This window comes from Bison bison, unplaced genomic scaffold (assembly GCF_000754665.1).
Source record: "Bison bison bison isolate TAMUID 2011002044 unplaced genomic scaffold, Bison_UMD1.0 scf7180017864168, whole genome shotgun sequence".
Lineage (NCBI taxonomy): Eukaryota > Metazoa > Chordata > Mammalia > Artiodactyla > Bovidae > Bison > Bison bison.
Window position 1 is genome coordinate 1,096,315 of NW_011494740.1, and position 19,817 is coordinate 1,116,131.

Consider the following 19,817-nt stretch of genomic DNA (forward strand, 5'->3'; position numbering starts at 1 on the left):
CGTCTCTGTCTTCTATAGAGCACTGACTCACTAGGAAACAACTGCATAAGCTAAAATGAATTTGGCCTGATTTGGGAAGTGCTAGCATGGTTTTTTCCACCTTAAAAATATTTTATAACTAGACTTCTCAGTTACTGTCTGCTCCCAGGCACTATCTTTCATCTAACTTTCTTTCCATCGCAGCATGTTCTCAAAAAGCTCTTGAAAAACCCTGTGATTTCTTTTTTTAATAGAAACTTTGAAGAGTTTTTACAATTGGAGTGCTCTCTGCCTTAATGAGTAGTAGGGCTCCATGTTTCCAGCTGTTATCTCATTTGTTCACATGCCATTTCCTGCTAGAAAAAGAGCAAGTGTGTAAGAGAGGTGGAAGTGAAGTAGTGTCTCAGCATTTATGTTTATGATTATAGACCCTACATATTATGTGGAATTGGTCTAGAACTTCTGGCAGCTGTTCCAGACATGGATTAGCTAGATATAAGCTTGCTTGTTTTGAAGCCCCCCTCTTGTGAATGTTTACTTGGGGACTTTTTTTAATGATTAAAAGTATTAATTAAAATTATTAAATGACTGAATGAAATTATTTTAACATGTTAATAACTTCACCAGAGACTTATTTCCAAGTAAAAATTATACTCCCTCTGAAAATTGCCAACATTTCTGAAGAATATATGTTTGCTAATTTGAGGCAAGATTTTGATTTGGGTGATAACTGGGAGAGATATCCTATTTACCTGTATCTGAGAGCCAGAATGTATTTAACTAATTAGTATAGTCAAGAAGCAGTTTCACTAAAAGAGCTCCATTTTCTTTTCTTAAGATGTTTTAGGCTAACAGATATTCGAATTTCTATCTGGTGGGCAATAATAACTATATTTTCAGATTTATTTTTTATAAGTGTAAAGGAATTCATGGAGAGGGGGTAGAATCAATAATTATAAGATGTACATACTATTTTCCATTCTTATCATGCTGTTTTAATCTCCATCATTTAGCACTGTGCCAAGTAGGTATTAAGAACTTAGTGAAAATAAAATAAATAGTAAGCTTTCATCAAATAAATGGATGAATTTATATATTTACATTTAAGTACAATCTTTGTAATTATTTGAACCATATCTATTCCTAATATGTGTGGCCATCATTTCAATCACAATTGATTCATTCAGTTGGCAAAATAGCTGAAGTGATATTTATAAATATTGTGTTACTGCTGCTAAGTTGCTTCAGTTGTGTCCGACTCTGTGCAACCCCAGAGACGGCAGCCTACCAGGCTCCCCCGTCCCTGGGATTCTCCAGGCAAGAATACTGGAGTGGGTTGCCATTTCCTTCTCCAATGTCTGAAAGTGAAAAGTGAAAGTGAAGTGGCTCAGTCGTCTCTGACTCTTCGCAACCCCATGGGCTGCAGCCTACCAGGATCTGCCGTCCATGGGATTTTCCAGGCAAGAGTACTGGAGTGGGGTGCCATTGTCTTCTCCAAAATACTGTGTATATTGGTTTATATGACTTGCCTAGATTTGATTATTTTAGGAAATTTTGTGGTAGAAGATGGTAATGGTTCTCTTTAGTGCTTTTCTCAAATTATTCCCAGTAAGCACTTAGTAAGCTTACACTTCTCTTGGAGAGAGAGAGGGGGGTCACAAAAGAGACATCACTTTGCTGACGAAGATCTGTCTAGTCAAAGCTATGGTTTTTCCAGTAGTCATGTACAGATTTGAGAGTTGGACCATAAAGAAGGCTGAATGCCAAAGAATTGATGCTTTAGAATTATGGTGCTAGAGAAGACTCTTAAGAGTCCCATGGACAGCAAGGAGATTAAACCAGTGAATCCTAAAGGAAATCAACCCTGAATATTCATTGGGAGGACTGATGCTGAAGCTCTAATACTTTGGCCACCTGATGCAAAGAGCCAACTCACTGGAAAAGACCCTGATGCTGGGAAAGATCAGGGGGCAGGAGGAAAAGTGTGTGACAGATGATGAGATGGTTGGATGGTATCAGTGACTCAATGGGCATGTTTGAGCAAACTGGGAGATAGTGAAGGAAAAGGAAGCTTAGCATACCACAGTCCGTGGGGTTGCAAAGAGTTGGACACAACTTAGCGGCTAAACAACAGGGTCATTTAACTTGTTTGGCCAAGGTAGTATGAGCAGAAGTGTCATATGTTAATTCCTGATTGAGGATATAAGGGTTAGTATCTGACTTGCTTTGCTCTTTTCCTTGCTGTAATGATTAGCTATGTTCCAGATAATGTCTGCTTCATCAGCCTCTGTCCAAGAGAGAAGAGGACAAGGCAGATCATAGCCCTAGGTCAACCTGCTACAGATATGGAGGGTGTTCTTTATTGTAGCATAAGCTAACCCAATCTGATTGATACTTTTATGAAAATCAAAGGAAGAGTGCCCCTGGAACAAAGGAGCTATTCATAGTGCTAAATGTTGCATAGTAGTTAACTACTGTAAAGGCTAAAGAATGTCCATTGTATTTGGTTACAGGAAAGTCATTTTCAAGTTTTTGTTTCGATAAGAATAGTCTCTACAGTGATAAGTATGAAACCAGACTGCAATAGGATCAGGAATTAAGAATTGAGGAAATGGAAAGAATGATTATAGAAAACTCAAGAAGTTTTTCTGTGAAAGTGAGAGGAAATGTGAGTTAGTAATTGGAAGGAAATGTGAAATTAAGAAAGGTGGATTTCCTTCAAGATAGAGACTTAAATGTTGGTAAAATATAGGTTATAAAAAGTGAAAGGAGGAAATGATAAAAAGAAGTAGGGTCCTGAGGAAGCAGAAAAGAATGAAATCCAGGCAGGGGCTGTAGTACCAAACAGACAATATTGAAACTGCCTGCAGTGCAGGAGACCTGGGTTTGATCCCTGGGTCAGGAAGATCTCCTGGAGAAGGGAATGGCAATCCACTCCAGTATTCAAGGGAGAATTCCATGGACAAGGAAGCCTGGCGGGCTACAGTCCTTGAGGTTGCAGAGTCAGACATGACTGAGCAAATTTCTTTCACCATAGTCATAAAGGAGGAACAAAGGTTTGGTGGCACAAACTTCAAAGAGGTGAAAATCTGATGATTTAGGAAGTCCACAGTGACACCATCTACTGAGGAAAAGTGAGGACATGGCAAATCCAAAGGTTTGAGGGGAAGAGAAGTTTGTAAAGAACAGAGCATGTTTGTGATATGACCATATTTCACATTTGTGAAACATGGAGGTTCTATTACTAAGACTCAGTATGTTACATTTTTAATACAAAGAATAATGAAAAGTATGATGTTAGGTCAAAAATCAAGACTCATGTTTAGATTTTCAGGACAATTTAAACACAAAGTTATTGTCTTGTTGGCAGTAAAGTGAGCTGGCAACATTAAGCTATCCTGAAGTGAAGTGAAGTGAAGTGAAGTCGCTCAGTCGTGTCCAACTCTTTGCAACCCCATGGACTGTAGCCTACCAGGCTTCTCCATCCATGGGATTTTCCAGGCAAGAATACTGGAGTGGGTTGCCATTTCCTTCTCCAGGGGATCTTCCCAACCGAGGGATCAAACCCTGGTCTCCCGCATTGCTGCTGTTGCTGCTGCTGCTGCTGCTAAGTTGCTTCAGGCGTGTCCGACTCTGTGCGACCCCATTTCAGGCAGACACTTTACCATCTGAGCCACCAGGGAACTCTTATATTATTGCCCTCAAATATTTTTATCTTCAGAAGTTACAAGGTAATGCTTTATGTTTCTAGTTTCAAGAAGGTGTAGTGGAGATCTTTCTATTTTCTTCTTCTGCTGAAAGTCATAATAAAAAACAAGAGTAAAGAAACAAAAATATAAACCTCATGTTTAATCAAAATCAAAGATATCTACAATCCTAAGTCATGATTATTTAAGGAAAGAAAAGATAGAGGAATTATGAAACTCTTAGCAGAGACAGGAAAAGTCAAATTTAAGTACCTGTGTGTGGTAGAGAAGGTAGAGATAGTTATCATCTCAGAGGATTTCAGGAAAGGCCCAATAATTAGGAGCATCAGTTCAGTTCAATTACGAGCATGGGGAACCGCAAAGTGAAAGTTAGGTAGGAACCTGATAATAAATAGAGGTCTTAAAGATTGTATATGGAGTGTTTAGGCCCCAGGTGTCCACTCTAACCTGCAGTAGCATGTGACTGCATCTCTTCTACAACTTCAGGAGCCAGGAAGAATTTATCACAGAGAAATTGAGTTGGTAAGTTTCCAGAGGCTGAAAAGCACAAAAGAGGGTGAGTCCTGGACTAATGATGAGGAAATTAAGTGTAAGTCTGCAGAGTACCTACTGAGACTTCAGCCTCTTTGTCAAATCTGCCTCCTGAGCATCAGCAGTAGGGCTCACAGCCCACAACAGTGTCTAGAGGAGCCAGAAATTTGATACACAGACATAGAAATTCATAGCACTTGCAACAGAAACATCAGTTTTCATCCAGTTGTTTAAAGGAAGCTCATCAGCTGGCATGTGGCACCCGTGGTCGCAGTGCTCCAATCAGCTTCTTAGCACCTTACTCGGGCAGAGGACAAAGATCAATATACTTTCAACAAGAGCCTCCAACATAGAAGAGAAAGGCCAAAGCAGACCAAAAAAATCTAACAAAAGGAACTCAGAAGAAATAGAGATAATACCGAGTGAAAATATTTAAATAAATTTGTACTTAATACTTTCAGATAGTTAAGATAATGTTGTAACCTTGAAAGAAAGACATATATTTTAAAAAAGAGGAAAAGTGAAATGAGAACACTCTCAGAAATTAATGTCAAACAGTCAAAACATTCTTTTAAAAAAAGAAAATATATAGAAAAGAAGGTAAAAGGATCAACAAGAAAATAGGACTAAAACGCAATGAAGAGGAATGTTTGAATTAAAAAATGAAAGAGGATCAGGATTCAGCAAATAGTAATTGAGAGAAAGAGAAAATGATGAACAGTAAACTATTTAAAAAGAAGAAAGTACCCAAAATTGAAGGATATAAAACTACAGATTAAAGAATTTAAGTATGCTCAAAACAATGAACATGGAAAGAACTACACACACACACACAGAAAAGAAAAAAAAATCTGGAAAAATGCTAGTATGTATAGTTCTTTATTACAGTCTAGCTAGTGGAAATGTCAGTTACTCAAATATATACCAGACAAAATTCCATTGTTCCCAGGGAAGCTTCTTATTGATTATGATTCTCTTATCTACCCTAATGGCTCAATATTTCTAGTTCTCAATGAATAATAAGGAGTTGGCTGTTTAAAACCTTCCCAGACAATACTGACCTCCCTGTCCAATGTGCTGAATCTCACTCAGAATGAACTCAAGTCTACATCTGGCATCCATAACTCACTCTAACACAAATTCGTTGTTAAATTTTAAAACATCCTAACTCTGTGGTCAGATATTCAACTTAGGAAAGTTCTTAAAGTCCCCAAACTCATTGAATTTTGTCTTCTGAAATCAGTTCCTTTCTCATTTCTTGAGAACTATTTGAATCTTCTTCAGATGGACTGTATATTCACATTATGGATGTGCAGCAACTCTTTTGGCATCTTACTCAAAACAGGCAGTGAAAAGAATATACTATACATTTTTGCTTACTTGGAAAAATAGGACTTTCATTGACATCTCCAATAACAGAGACCCATTATCATTTATAGGATATATTGTCCTTGGTATTTCTAAAATTATGTTACTCATAATGAATTTTCAACATGAAAAATTTTATATATCAAACTTTGTCTGTTTCAAATCTAACTACTTTCATTTATTTTCTATTAGTATCAGATAATCCTAAAATCCCTAACTCACCCAAGAACATGGGAGAAAAGATACTATTCATCGAATATTCTAGGATATTTAAAAGAAATTTAGTAAAATTTCTTAGCTCAAGTCACCCTTTATTGAATTGTCCCACTCTGAGTTTTAATACCTAAAGATGGAGGAACCCTATACAGTTAACAAAAACAAGACCTGGAGCTGACTGTGCCTCAGATCATTAATTCCATATTGAAAAATTAAGACTTAAATTGAAAAAAGTAGACAAAACCACTAGTCCACTCAGGTATGACCTAAATCAAATCCTTTACGATTATACAGTGGAAGTGACAAATAGATTCAAGGGATCTGTTAGACAGAGTTCCTGAAGAATGATGAATAGAGGTTCGTAACATTGTACAGGAGGCAGTGACCAAAATTATCCCAAAGAAAAAGAAAAGCAAGAAGGTAAAGTGGTTGTCTGAGGAAGCTTTACAAATAGCTGAGGAAAAAAAAAGAAGCAAAAAGCAAAGAGAGAAAGGCAAAGATATACTCAACTAAACTCAGAGTTCCAGAGAATAGCAAGAGGGCTAAGAAGGCCTCTTTCAATGAACAATGCAAAGAAATAGAGGAAAACAATAGAATGGGAAAGACTAGAGATCTCTTCAAGAATATTGGAGATACCAAGGGAAATTTCATGCAAGAATGAGCACAATGAAGGACAGAAACAGCAAAGAAGGACTTAACAGAGGCAAAAGAGATTAAGAGGTGTTAAGAATACACAAAAGAACTATACAAAAAAGATCTTAATGACCCAGATGATAACCACAATGGTGTGATCACTCACATAGAGCCAGACCTCCTGGAATGTGAAGTCAAATGGGCCTTAGGAAGCTTTACTATGAACAAAGCTAGTGGAGGTGATGGAATTCTAGCTGAGCTATTTCAAATCCTAAAAGATGATGCTGTGAAAGCACTGTACTCAATAGGCCAGCAAATTTGGAAAACTCAGCAGTGGCCACAGGACTGGAAAAGGTAAGTTTTCATTCCAACCACAAAGAAGGGCAATGCCAAAGAATGTTCAAAGTACTTGACAGTTACACTCATTTTGCATGCTAGTAAGGTTATGCTCAAAATCCTTCAAGCTAGGCTTCAGAAGTACGTCAACTGAGAACTTCCAGATGTACAAGCTGGGTTTGGAAAGGCAGAGGAACCAGAAATCAAATTGCCAACATCCGTTGGATCATATAGAAAGCAAGGAAATTCAAAAAGGAAAAAAAAAATCTCTTTCTGCTTCATTGACTATGCTAAAGCCTTTGACTGTGTGGATCACAACAAGCTGTGGAAAATTCTGAAAGAGATGGAATACCAGATCACCTGACCTGCCTCCTGAGAAACCTGTATGCAGGTCAAGAAGCAACAGTTAGAACCTTACATGGAACAACAGACTATTCAGAACTGGGAATGGAGTATGCCAAGGCTGCATATTGTCACTCTGCTTATTTAACTTCTATGCAGAGTACATCATGTGAAATGCCAGGCTGGATGAATCATAAGCAGGAATCAAGATTGCTGGGAGAAATATCAATAATCTCAGACATGCAGATGATACTACCTTAATGGCAGAAAGCAAAGAGGAACTAAAGAGCCTCTTGATGAAGGTAAAATAGAAGAGTGAAAAAGCTGGCTTAACATTTAAAAACCTAAGATCATGGAATCTGGTCCCATCACTTCATGGCAAATACATGGGGTGGGGGGAGGGGAATGGAAACAGTGACAGACTCTACTTTCTCGGGCTCCAAAATCACTGCAGATGGTGACTGCAGTCATGATATTAAAAGACACTTGCATCTTGGAAGAAAAGCTATGACAAATCCAGAGAGTATATTTAAAAGTAGAGATATCACTTTGCCAGCAAAGGTCCATACAGTCAAGGCTATGGCTTTTCTACTAGTCATGTACATATGTGAGAGTTGGATCATAAAGAAGGCTGAATGCTGAAGAATTGATGCTTTAGAACTGTGGTGTTGGAAGAGATTCTTAAGAGTTCCTTGAGCTGCAAGGAGATCAAACCAGTCAACCCTAAAGGACATCAACCCTGAATACTCACTGTAGGGACTGATACTGAAGTTGAAGCTTCCAATACTTTGGCCACCTGATGCAAAGAGCCAACTCTGGAAAAGACTCTGATGCTGGGAAAGATTGAGGGTAGGAGGAGAAGATGGCAACAGAGGATGAGAGGTTGAATAACATCATCAACTCATTGGACATGAGTTTGAGCAAACTCCAGAAGATGGTGAAGGATAGGGAAGACTGGCGTGCTGCTGTCCATGGGTTTGCAAAGAGTCAGACACGACTTAATGACTGAACATGTACACCATCTGTTACATCTTAAGGAAATTGCCTGCCATAAAATCCAGCATGGAATCCTGCCTCTGAGGCTTCATCTGCTATATAGTTGATGGTTAAGATGGTTGATGGTTAAGATGGTTGATGGTTAAGATGGTTAAGATGGTTATCAGGTCAAATTCTGTGGTTTATGTATATCACCTCCTGATTTTCAGTGAGTAGAAATGAAATAACTTAGACTTTTCTTTGACAATTTTTAATTTAAATACAAATTCTCAAAATTCTCAAGTTTCTAAACGTCTGTCCCCTTTCTAAAAAGAAACTACTAACATTAAAAGCATAAGTTTTGAAAACAAAGATGCAGAGTATCTACCATGTGATAGAATTTTAATATACTCTTGTATAATGAATGACTAAATGAAAATGCTGACAGTGGATAAGTAAAATTACACTAAGGCATTATCTATATGTTGGCAGCTCCACAGAATGTGGAAGTGATGTATCTTTAACTTAATTTTCTTTTCTATCTTGTAAAGATTTTTAATTGAAGTACAGTTGATTTATAATGTTACAACTATTTACAATCTCTGGTGTACAGCAAAGTGATTTAGTTATTCTCACTTAATATTCAATATTTTTAAATGGAGTTAAATGTTTGGAGGAGGAGATTATTAACAAATGTGACTCAAATTGCCACAGCTTCATCAGTTGCTGGGCATATATGATATTTCATTTATATAAATGCCCAGCCCTATATACTACTTGCTGCTGCTGCTGCTAAGTCACTTCAGTCATGTCTGACTCTGTGCGACCCCATAGACGGCAGCTCACCAGGCTCCCCCATCCCTGGGATTCTCCAGGCAAGAACACTGGAGTGGGTTGCCATTTCCTTCTCCAATGCATGAAAGTGAAAAGTGCAAGTGAAGTCGCTCAGTCGTGTCCGACTCTTAGCGACCCCATGGGCTGCAGCCTACCAGGCTCCTCCGTCCATAGGATTTTCCAGGCAAGAGTACTGGAGTGGGGTGCCATTGCCTTCTCCATATACTACTTAGCAGACCCCATATTTTGGAAGAATGACTTCAATCTCATCCCCATATAGGCTTCCTGAAATTTCTGACTGTTTCCATTTTTTCCCACTGTGGGGTCCTCACCCAGCAGCCTCAGTGTTGCCTCTGTAAGTTTCCTCTCCATCACAATGATGCATAGCAAGTTGCTCCCGAGACTGTACTAAACCCCAAGTTTACCAAAGCTGTCCTGTGATCTAAGACAAAGTAATCAGGTTAGAAACAGGTTGGGGGGAATGTTGTGAAGAATAAACTATTTCTCTTAAGAATACATTGCATTTTTTAAAATCTCTATAGCTTTAAAAGAAATGGGCTTATCTAAGCCTTACATAGTTTTAGCCTGAAACTTTATTTCAGGGTTCAAGAATACTAGATCAGGACTGAGGATCAGTTAAACACAAAGCTTACCTTTCCCTTTTGCCTTACTTTTATATCCACCTGCCAACTAAGTTGACACTTACCGTCTTCTTCTACAAGGATTAAATCAGGTGCTGCTGCAACTGCTGATTTTCAACAGCACTGAAAGAAGTTCAGGATGGAGATTAGGAGTGAGGCAATCTGTGCCTTGTGAAAAATTGGTGAAACAGGTCTTCAAATAGGTGTTTTCAGGGTATTTCATAAGCCCAATTCTTGTATCTCCTCATATTTAGAAAAGCACTAAAATCTTTCATAGTGATGTCTGCTCCTCATGACTAGCAGTAACCTTTGGGAGACTAGAAGCAGCTTCTGCATAAATGTATGCCTGATCGCATGCACTCCTCCTTCACCAGAATCACATATATACTGATTTTCCCCCTACCTGTTCAGAGCAGTTTCTTAGAGCTCTCTGAGGTGCTGTCTCCCATGCTCCAGTCCTCATTTTACCCCAAAGAAAACAACTCACAACTCACACATTGTGCATTTTTTTCAGCTGATACATCTTTGCTCCTTCTTAGACATTCCTGTACACACAAACTTTCTAGGTCAGCCCCATTTACAGAAGTCCCTGTGCATATCATACTCAAGCAAATTTTCTTAGCAGTTGACAGCTCAACTATTTTTACAAATGGTATTCAGTTTGGACTCAGTTAAGACACTTTATTTAACATATACAAAAGGAGACAAGGTGTAGAATCTATATGTGGTATTATGGGCTGAACTGTGTCACTGCAAAATGTACATGTTGAAGTTCTAACCCCTAGTCCCTCAGAATATGTCTATATTTGGGGAAAAGGTCTTTAAACAGGCAATTAGTTAAAAGAGGTCATTAGGATGGGCTGTAATCCAATATGACTCATATATTTATAAGAGGAGTAAATTAGAACACAAAAATGTTCAGAAGAAAACTGTGTGAAGACATTAAGATGGCCATGTATAATACAAAGAGCAAGGCCTCATAAGAAACCAAAAATTCTGTCAACACCTTGATCTCAGGCTAGCCTCCACAACAGTGAGAAAATAAATTTTGGTTGTTTAAGTCATCCAGTTAATGGCACTTTGTCATGGCAGCCCTATGCAAACTAACCCATGCAGTATAAACTTTAAAGCAGAACAAAGAAAGAGATAATAAAATGTTTGACACCTGGTAGACATATCAGGTTGAGTGTATGCTTAGTCATGTCTGACTCATTGTGACCCAATGGACTGTAACCTACCAGGCTCCTCTGTCAATAGGATTTCCTAGGCAAGAATACAGGAGTGGGTTGTCATTTCCTCATCTAGGGGATCTTCCTAACTCAGGGATTGAACCTGCATCTCCTGCGTCTCCTGAATCTGTAGGTGGATTCTTTACCACTGAGCCACCTGGGAAGCCTCCAGTAGCTATAAGTCATGCAAAAAGAAGGTAAGGAGGAAAGAAATAGGCTAGTATAAATGGATTTTATCTAAGAAATATTGTTCAGTACCTGAAGATCTCAATTTGAAGATCTCAGTTATAGTTAGACAAAACTCACAGAACTAGAAAAGATATGAGGCTTTTTTCAATTTGCTTTTTTTTTTTTTCAATTAATGAAATGGAGGCTCAGAAATGTGAAGCAAAACGTTGTTTCAGTGTAAAAGGAAGCTAAGCTCCTAACTCTAGAAATGGGACATGGTTAAAAACTCAGAAAGAGATGCCATACCATTTCTAGAAGCATGACAATTAGAAAGGCAGAAATATCCAAAAACATGTTGGCATCATATGAGGAAAATAGCCTCATAAGACAATGGTTGGTAGTCCCATTTCTTTGAACACTACAATTTTGAAAACCAACCAAAACCTTCAGGTTCTTCTTCGAACTAGCCCTTCTGTCAACTCACTTTCCATTCATTCCAAATTAAAAAAAAAAAAAAAGTTTTTTTTTTTTTTTTTTTTTTTAACAGATGATATCTATCTGGAAAAAGAAGAGTGACATGGGATGACTTTGGGTTGCCAAGCCTGAGGGAACCCAGTGATCCTTTCTGATCAGTACCCATCCTTGTTGGCAGAGATTGCTAAGGGTGAATTGGCAGGAGCTGTCTTTAGGAAGTGCTAGAGCAAGAGTGGATGAAGATTCGCCTCCAAACTTCTATACAGAGGGACATATAGGAAAGAAAAATCATTATTTTTCAACACCTAAAAAGCTTTTCAGGGACTCTCTTTCAAATTTAAATATATAAATCACGAAAGGACTTCTCAGGTGGCACAGTGGATTAAAAACAAAAAAAATCCGTCTGCCAGTGCAGGAGATGTAAGAAACTTGGGTTCAGTTCCTGGGTCAGGAAGATCCCCTGAAGCAGGAAATGGCAACCCACTGCAATATTCTTGCCTAGGAAATCCCATGGACAGAGGAGCCTGGCGGCTACTGTCCATCGGGTTGCAATGAGTTGAACACAAATGAGCACACACACACTAATCAAGTCATTTTGTGTCTACTTTGCCATTGCCTCAATTCTAGCTGGTTTGGGGTTTGATTCAAAAAAGAGGTAGTCAAATTTGGGTTCAGAGAACAAAAACTTCTTTGTTTTCCAGAAATGTTACGATGAAGTAATACACTACATTTATAGAAACTTCCCCCCACCCAAAAAAAAAGAAACTTCCCCATGGAGGGTAGGGGAAAATGGCAGGTTTTCCTCTAAGAAATAATTGCTTTTGGAATGATAAGAGGGGAAGTTACTCTTGCATAAGCATGTCTATCCTGACTGGCTATAATTTTTGGTTTTAGTTTGCTCTTTTAGGTCAGATGGTATAAATCATCATATTCAGATGGTTTAACTGTGTTCAGCTATAGTTGGATTTTCTGGCATACTAAATCTAACTTAAGTGTTAAAATAAACTAGAGCCAAGCTTTACATTCAAACAAAATCATAAAACTCTATCATATTTGAAAATAAGGAGATTGCTTACCAGCTTGAAAAGATTGAGTATTGACTTCATCGTCTATTGTTTCCTGTAGCATAGCATTTATATTAATGCCAAATTCCAAAAAAAGAAATTAAATGAGTCTAATATGAACATATGGATATGTAATAGTATATAAATTTACTGAATATGGTCACAAGCAGCTGTCATTCCCTGAAGTTACAAACATACTGCCTACATTATTGTACCCATGTCAGGAAATGATAAATACAGAGCCAGTTCTCATGACTGACTTTGGATCTTTTCTCTCTTTTGGTGTACACTGAGTCTAATCAAAGTCTGCTTCTGATCCCATTTTTCCCTGAATTGCATCTCTGATTAAGAAAACACATCTTCCTTTCAAATCCAGATTTCAGTTCTTAATTTTGTCCTTTTCCTTTCCCCTCCCTGCTTTCAGACTTTGAATTAGTTTTGTTTCCAATTATTTATTCAAAAATGTAATGAGGATCTGCTCTGCACACTAACACATGCATATGATTACAGACACACGTGTGTATATGTGATATGCAAGAACATGAAAAAATCTTAAATTTATGAGAACTAGCTTATAAATTTCCAAGCTGCCATCAAGTCTTTTGCATAATAAACAAGACTCTTCATGATTTGGCATCTTTCTACTAATCTATTCTTTTCTCTTCCACTCCAGAAACTCTGCGTTGACTGTAGCACCTCTCCTCTGCTTGTCTTTGAAGATGATCTACAACTTAACAGAAACAAATCCAAGTTCCATTTATCCATGGATTATTCCTTTATTGGCTTTCAGTCTGAGTGCAATAGCTATGTCCTCTGAGAAGCCTTCTGTAAGCAAACCCAAGGGACTCATACATTCTCTCATGTTTTAATTCTTTGTATCTCTCATCCAGACTGTAACCTCCATTGAAGGGAATGACCATAAACAGAATCTTATTACATCTTTGTTTCCTCAATCACTAAGGTAATTCCTAACATGCAATATGCAGTCAATAAGTATCTGATTAATCAACTACCAAAGGAATAAACTTCTCATGCAAAGTAATTATTGTTCAACTCAGAACACTGAGAGATTATATCGTTTGGTGAAATTCTTTCTGTATACATTAGTTACTACCCAAGCAGGTTCCTAACAGAGACCACGCTCTCTATTGCCTCTTCCGTAAACTGTTGCTCTTGAGAGAAAAAGACATAGTTAAGACTTGGTGCAAATTTATTGCCTGAAAATGACAGTCTATAGAATGGATAGACATGGTCACAATATGAGTACTGCAATCAAGGTATAATTTACACTAAATTGAGGCTAATGAGCTTGTCTAGAGACAGACACTCAATTAAGTCTTTATCTCTATGGTAAATGGATTATATAGCCCAAAACACTGACATAAAATTGGATGTTTGGACCCCAACTAAGGTAGGTGCCTTGGAAATACTAAGGACAATTCCTTAGTGTCTTGAGTAGCAACCTAAAATAATGTAAGTGTATTATCTCACTAGTTTCTCTGTTCTATGTCTCATGTCAAAATCAAGGTATTGGCCAACTGAGTTGGCCAAGCTTATCAGAAGACAAGCTTATTCTGGTTGTAGGCAGAACTCAGCTTCTTGCAGATTAAGACTGAGGTCCTTGCTTCTTTGCTAGCTGTCAGCCAAATACTGCACTTAGCTTTTAGAAGCTCCTCTGTAGGTCTGGTCAGTGGCTCCTGCATTTTAAAATCAGCAAAAGCACATTGAATCCTTCTCACGTTTGTGTTCTTTTTTGATTCCTCCTCTCTTTTGACCACGGGGCTTTTTTGATTGCCACCTCTCTTTTTTGACTTGTGTGCTCATGTCTCTTCTGCTTCCAACTAGAGGAAGTTCTATAAGGACCCATCTCAATAGATTGTGAAGACTTGGATAATCCAGGATAATCTCTTCATTTCATGGTATGGAACTGCCAACTCATCTGACAAGCCCCATTTGCCACGTAATACAAGAAACCTGTTTACAGGTTCTACAGACTAGGATACCAGCATAGGGAAATTTTCTGTCAACCACAGTGCCAATTCAAACTTATAGCTTTAAAATATTTATTGTCCATTTACTTACAGGAGCAAATAAAACAAACAATTTTATATTAAAAGTGCACATTTGGATTTATTTATTATTATTTTTTTTTCCTCTGCCCAAAACAGGCTGGGGGGAACAAACAAAATATTTCCTATGTTTTTGATCTTTTTGTTTTTCTTCTGCAATTCTATCTAGTGAGAGAAATAGAAGAAAACAACTGAACAAATAAGGGGCACAGTTTCAGTGCCCCCCTCCTGCCCCACCAAAAGAAAAAAGAAAGAATGATGGAAGAGCCCTTGTCACTGGATAACACTGACTTTGCTATTTAGATTTATTACTAAAGCAAAAAGAACAACAAAAAAGCTGTTCACACACGCAAATTGAACCATATCATTTTGTAGTAGTAAGGAATCTTCAAAGTTTTATATTCAATGTTCCTTATTTCATAAATGGGAACTCTAACACCAGACAGCAAAACCATTTGTTCCAGAGTGGAATTTATGACAAAGTCAATAGCAAAATCTAAATCTCTTGGGTCTCAGTGTAATATTTATCATTCATGGTGATAATATTTATTTAAATTAAAATATAATAATTTTACTTGAATATATTTGACACATTACATTGTGTAAATTTAAGGTATAAAATGTTACTTTTACACTTTTATATATTGTGATATGTAATATGGTTGCCATTGTAACAATTTTTCCTCCATTACACATTGTTGTCCAAAACCATTATATTACACATTAGATACTGATAGCTTATTTACTACTGACTGCAAGTTTGTACCCTTAAACAACATCAGTTTTATCCCCCACCTCTTGCCATTTTGATGTGTTTTTTTTTTTAATGAGGTTGACTTACAACTGAAAAATAAAAAGATAAGCAACAAATTTTTAAACAGCAAGGGAAGCAGAGACTAAGATGGGAGTAGGAGGATGTGAGCTCACTTCCCCCCCATGAATACATCAAAAAATACATCAACAGGTGGATCAATTCTCACTGGAAACAAACTAGAGAACTACAGAAAGATTCTTGTATAGTCAAGGCTGTAAGAAAAATCCATACAAAATCAGGGAGGAAGGGAAGAGAAGAGATCAGCTCCTCCTCTGTGACCCCTGGAGAAGTCAAAGAAAATAGTGGTGGGGAGATTGCACAGGCAGAGATCCTCCCTAGGGAGTGAGCAGTTGGAGCCACATATTGGGAAGCCTAGCTCTAGGATCCAACACTGGAAAGATGAGTTCTCCTTAGCTGGCTAGAAAACCAGTGGAACGAACAGGAGGGCTGTAAGAAACCTAGATTCCACTTCTAAAGAGCACACAACATTTGCTTATTCCCAAAACAGGGCAGAGAAAGCAGATTAAGATTATACAAGACTGTGGTCAGTTTCCTGTGACTGCCCCCATGCATGCCCCAGCCTAAACTGAGCAGCGACTCAGGACTGTTTTGCTTAGTGACTTGGTTCCACACTAACAAACCCAAAGTTAGTAGAAGGAAAGAGAACATAATATAGAGCAGAAATAAATGAAATAGAGTCTAAAAAACATTGAAAAGATCAGTGAAATTAAGAGCCAGTTCTTTGAAAAGATCAACAAAACTAATAAACATTTTAGACAGTCATCAATGCAACACAAATCAATAATACCAGAAATGATATAGAAGTTATAACCAATAAGACAGAAATTCAAAGGATAAGATATTAGCACAAAAAATAATACGCTGATAAAATGATTGAGAAGAAATGAACAAAACCATAGAAATATAGAACCTTCCAAGACTAAACCAGGAAAAAATGGGAAATATGATCAGACCAATTGCAAGTAAAAAAGTTGAATTGGTAGAAAAAAATTAAAAATCCAACAAATAAATGTCCAGGACCAGATAGCTTCATCAATTCAGTAGTTCATTCGTGTCTGACTATTTGCAACTCCATGGACTGTAGCATGCCAGGCTTCCCTGTCCATCACCAACTCTCTGAGCTTCCTCAAACTCATGTCCATCAAGTCGGTGATGCCATCTAACCATCCTGTCTTCTGTCACCCCCTTCTTCTCCTACTTTCAATCTTCCCCAACATCAGGATCTTTTCAAATGAGTCAGCTCTTCGCATCAGGTGGCCAAAGTATTGGAGCTTCAGCTTAAACATCAGTCCTTCCCATGAATATTCAGGACTGATTTCCTTTAGGATTTCTGGTTTAATCTCTTTGCAGTACAAGGGACTCTCAGGAGTCGTCTCCAACACCACAGTTCAAAAGCATCAATTCTTCGATGCTCAGCATTCTTTATAGTCCAATTCTCACATCCATACATGACTAGTGGAAAAACCATAGCCTTGACTAGACGGACCTTTGTTGGCAAAGTAATGTCTGCTTTTTAAAATGCTGTCTAGGTTTGTCATAGCTTTTCTTCCAAGGAGTAAGTGTCTTTTAATTTCATGGCTGCAATCACCATTTTGCAGTGATTTTGTAGCCCAGGAAAATAACGTCTGTCACTGTTTCCATTGTTTCCCCATCTATTTGCCATGCAGTGACGGGACCGGATGACATGATCTAGTCTTTTGAATATTGAGTTTTAAGCCAGGTTTTTCACTCTCCTCTTTCACTTTCATCAAGAGGCTGTTTAGTTCCTCTTCAATTTCTGTCATAAAGGCCGTGTCATCTGCATATCTGAGGTTACTGACATTTCTCCAGGCAATCTTGATTCCAGCTTGCACTTCATGCAGTCCAGCATTTTGCATGATATACTCTGCATAGAAGTTAAATAAGCAGGGTGACAATATACAGCCTTCATGTACTCCTTTCCCAATTTGGAACCAGTCTGTTGTTCCATGTCCAGTTCTAAATTGCTTCTTGACCTTCATATAGATTTCTTAGGAGGCAGGTAAGGTGGTCTGGTATTCCCATCTCTTTAAGAATTTTCCACAGTTTGTTATGATCCATACAGTCAAAGGCTTTAACATAGTCAATGAAGCAGACGTTTTTCTGGAATTTTCTTGCTTTTTCTATGATCCAGCAGATGTTGGCAATTTGATCTATGGTTCCTCTGCCTTTTCTAAATCCAGATTGAACATTTAGAAGTTCATGGTTCCTGTACTGTTGAAGTCTGGCTTAGAAAATGTTGAGCATTACTTTACTAGTGTGTGAGATGAGTGCAATTGTGCAGTAGTTTAAGCGTTCTTTGGCATTGCCTTATTTGGGGATTGGAATGAAATTTTATCTTTTCCAGTCCTGTGGCCACTGCTGAGTTTTCCAAATTTGCTGGCATATTGAGTGCAGCACTTTCACAGCATCATCTTCTAGGATTCAAAATACCTCAGCTGGAATTCCATCACCTTCACAAGCTTTGTTCATAGTGATGCTTTCTAAGGCCCACTTGACTTCACACTCCAGGATGTCTGGCTCTAGGTGAGTGATCACACTATTGTTGTTATCTGGGTCATGAAGATCTTTTTTGTATAGTTCTTTTGTTTATTCTTGCCATCTCTTCTTAATATCTTCTGCATCTGTTAGGTCCATACCATTTCTGTCCTTTATTGTGCCCATCTTTGTATGAAATGTTCCCTTGGTATCTCTAATGTTCTTGAAGAGATCTCTAGTCTTCCCCATTCATTGTTTTCCTCTATTTCTTTGCACTGATCACTGAGGAAGGCTTTCTTATCTCTCCTTGCTATTCTTTGGAACTCTGCATTCAAATGGGTATATTTTTCCTTTTCTCCTTTGCCTTTTGCTTTTGTAAGACCTCCTCAGACAACCATTTTGCCTTTTTGCATACTTTTTTCTTGGGGATGGATTTGATCACTGCCTCCTGTACTATGTTATGAATTTCTGTCCATAGTTCTTCAGACACTCTATAAGATCTAATCCCTTGAATCTATTTGCCACTTTTACTTATAATCATAAAGGATTTGATTTAGGTCACACCTGAATGGTTATGGAACATGGAGCAACGGACTGGTAAAAAGGACATGGAATTGCAGACCTGTTGAAAATGGTCGTGCCTGCAAAGACAGAAATACAGATCAATGGAACAAAATAGAAAGCCCAGAGATAAATCCATGCACATATGGACACCTTATCTTTGACAAAGGAGGCAAGAATATACAATGGATTAAAGACAATCTCTTTAACAAGTGGTGCTGGGAAATCTGGTCAACCACTTGTAAAAGAATGAAACTAGAACACTCTCTAACACCATACACAAAAATAAACTCAAAATGGATTAAAGATCTCAACGTAAGACCAGAAACTATAAAACTCCTAGAGGAGAACATAGGCAAAACACTCTCTGACATACATCACAGCAGGATCCTCTATGACCCACCTCCCAGAATATTGGAAATAAAAGCAAAAATAAACAAATGGGACCTAATTAACCTTAAAAGCTTCTGCACATCAAAGGAAACTATTAGCAAGGTGAAAAGACAGCCTTCAGAATGGGAGAAAATAATAGCAAATGAAGCAACCGACAAACAACTAATCTCAAAAATATACAAGCAACTCCTACAGCTCCACTCCAGAAAAATAAATGACCCAATCAAAAAATGGGCCAAAGATCTAAATAGACATTTCTCCAAAGAAGATATACAGATGGCTAACAAACACATGAAAAGATGCTCAACATCACTCATTATCAGAGAAATGCAAATCAAAAACCACTATGAGGTACCATTTCACACCAGTCAGAATGGCTGCGACCCAAAAGTCTACAAATAATAAATGCTGGAGAGGGTGTGGAGAAAAGGGAACCCTCTTACACTGTTGGTGGGAATGCAAACTAGTACAGCCACTATGGAGAACAGTGTGGAGATTCCTTAAAAAACTGGAAATAGACCTGCCTTATGATCCAGCAATCCCGCTGCTGGGCATACACACTGAGGAAACCAGAAGGGAAAGAGACACATGTACCCCAATGTTCATCGCAGCACTGTTTATAATAGCCAGGACATGGAAGCAACCTAGATGTCCATCAGCAGATGAATGGATAAGAAAGCAGTGGTACATATACACAATGGAGTATTACTCAGCCATTAAAAAGAATACATTTGAATCAGTTCTAATGAGGTGGATGAAACTGGAGCCTATTATACAGAGTGAAGTAAGCCAGAAGGAAAAACACCAATACAGTATACTATTGCATATATATGGAATTTAGAAAGATGGTAACAATAACCCTGTATATGAGTCAGCAAAAGAGACACTGATGTATAGAACGGTCTTATGGACTCTATGGGAGAGGGAGAGGGTGGGAAGATTTGGGAGAATGGCATTGAAACATGT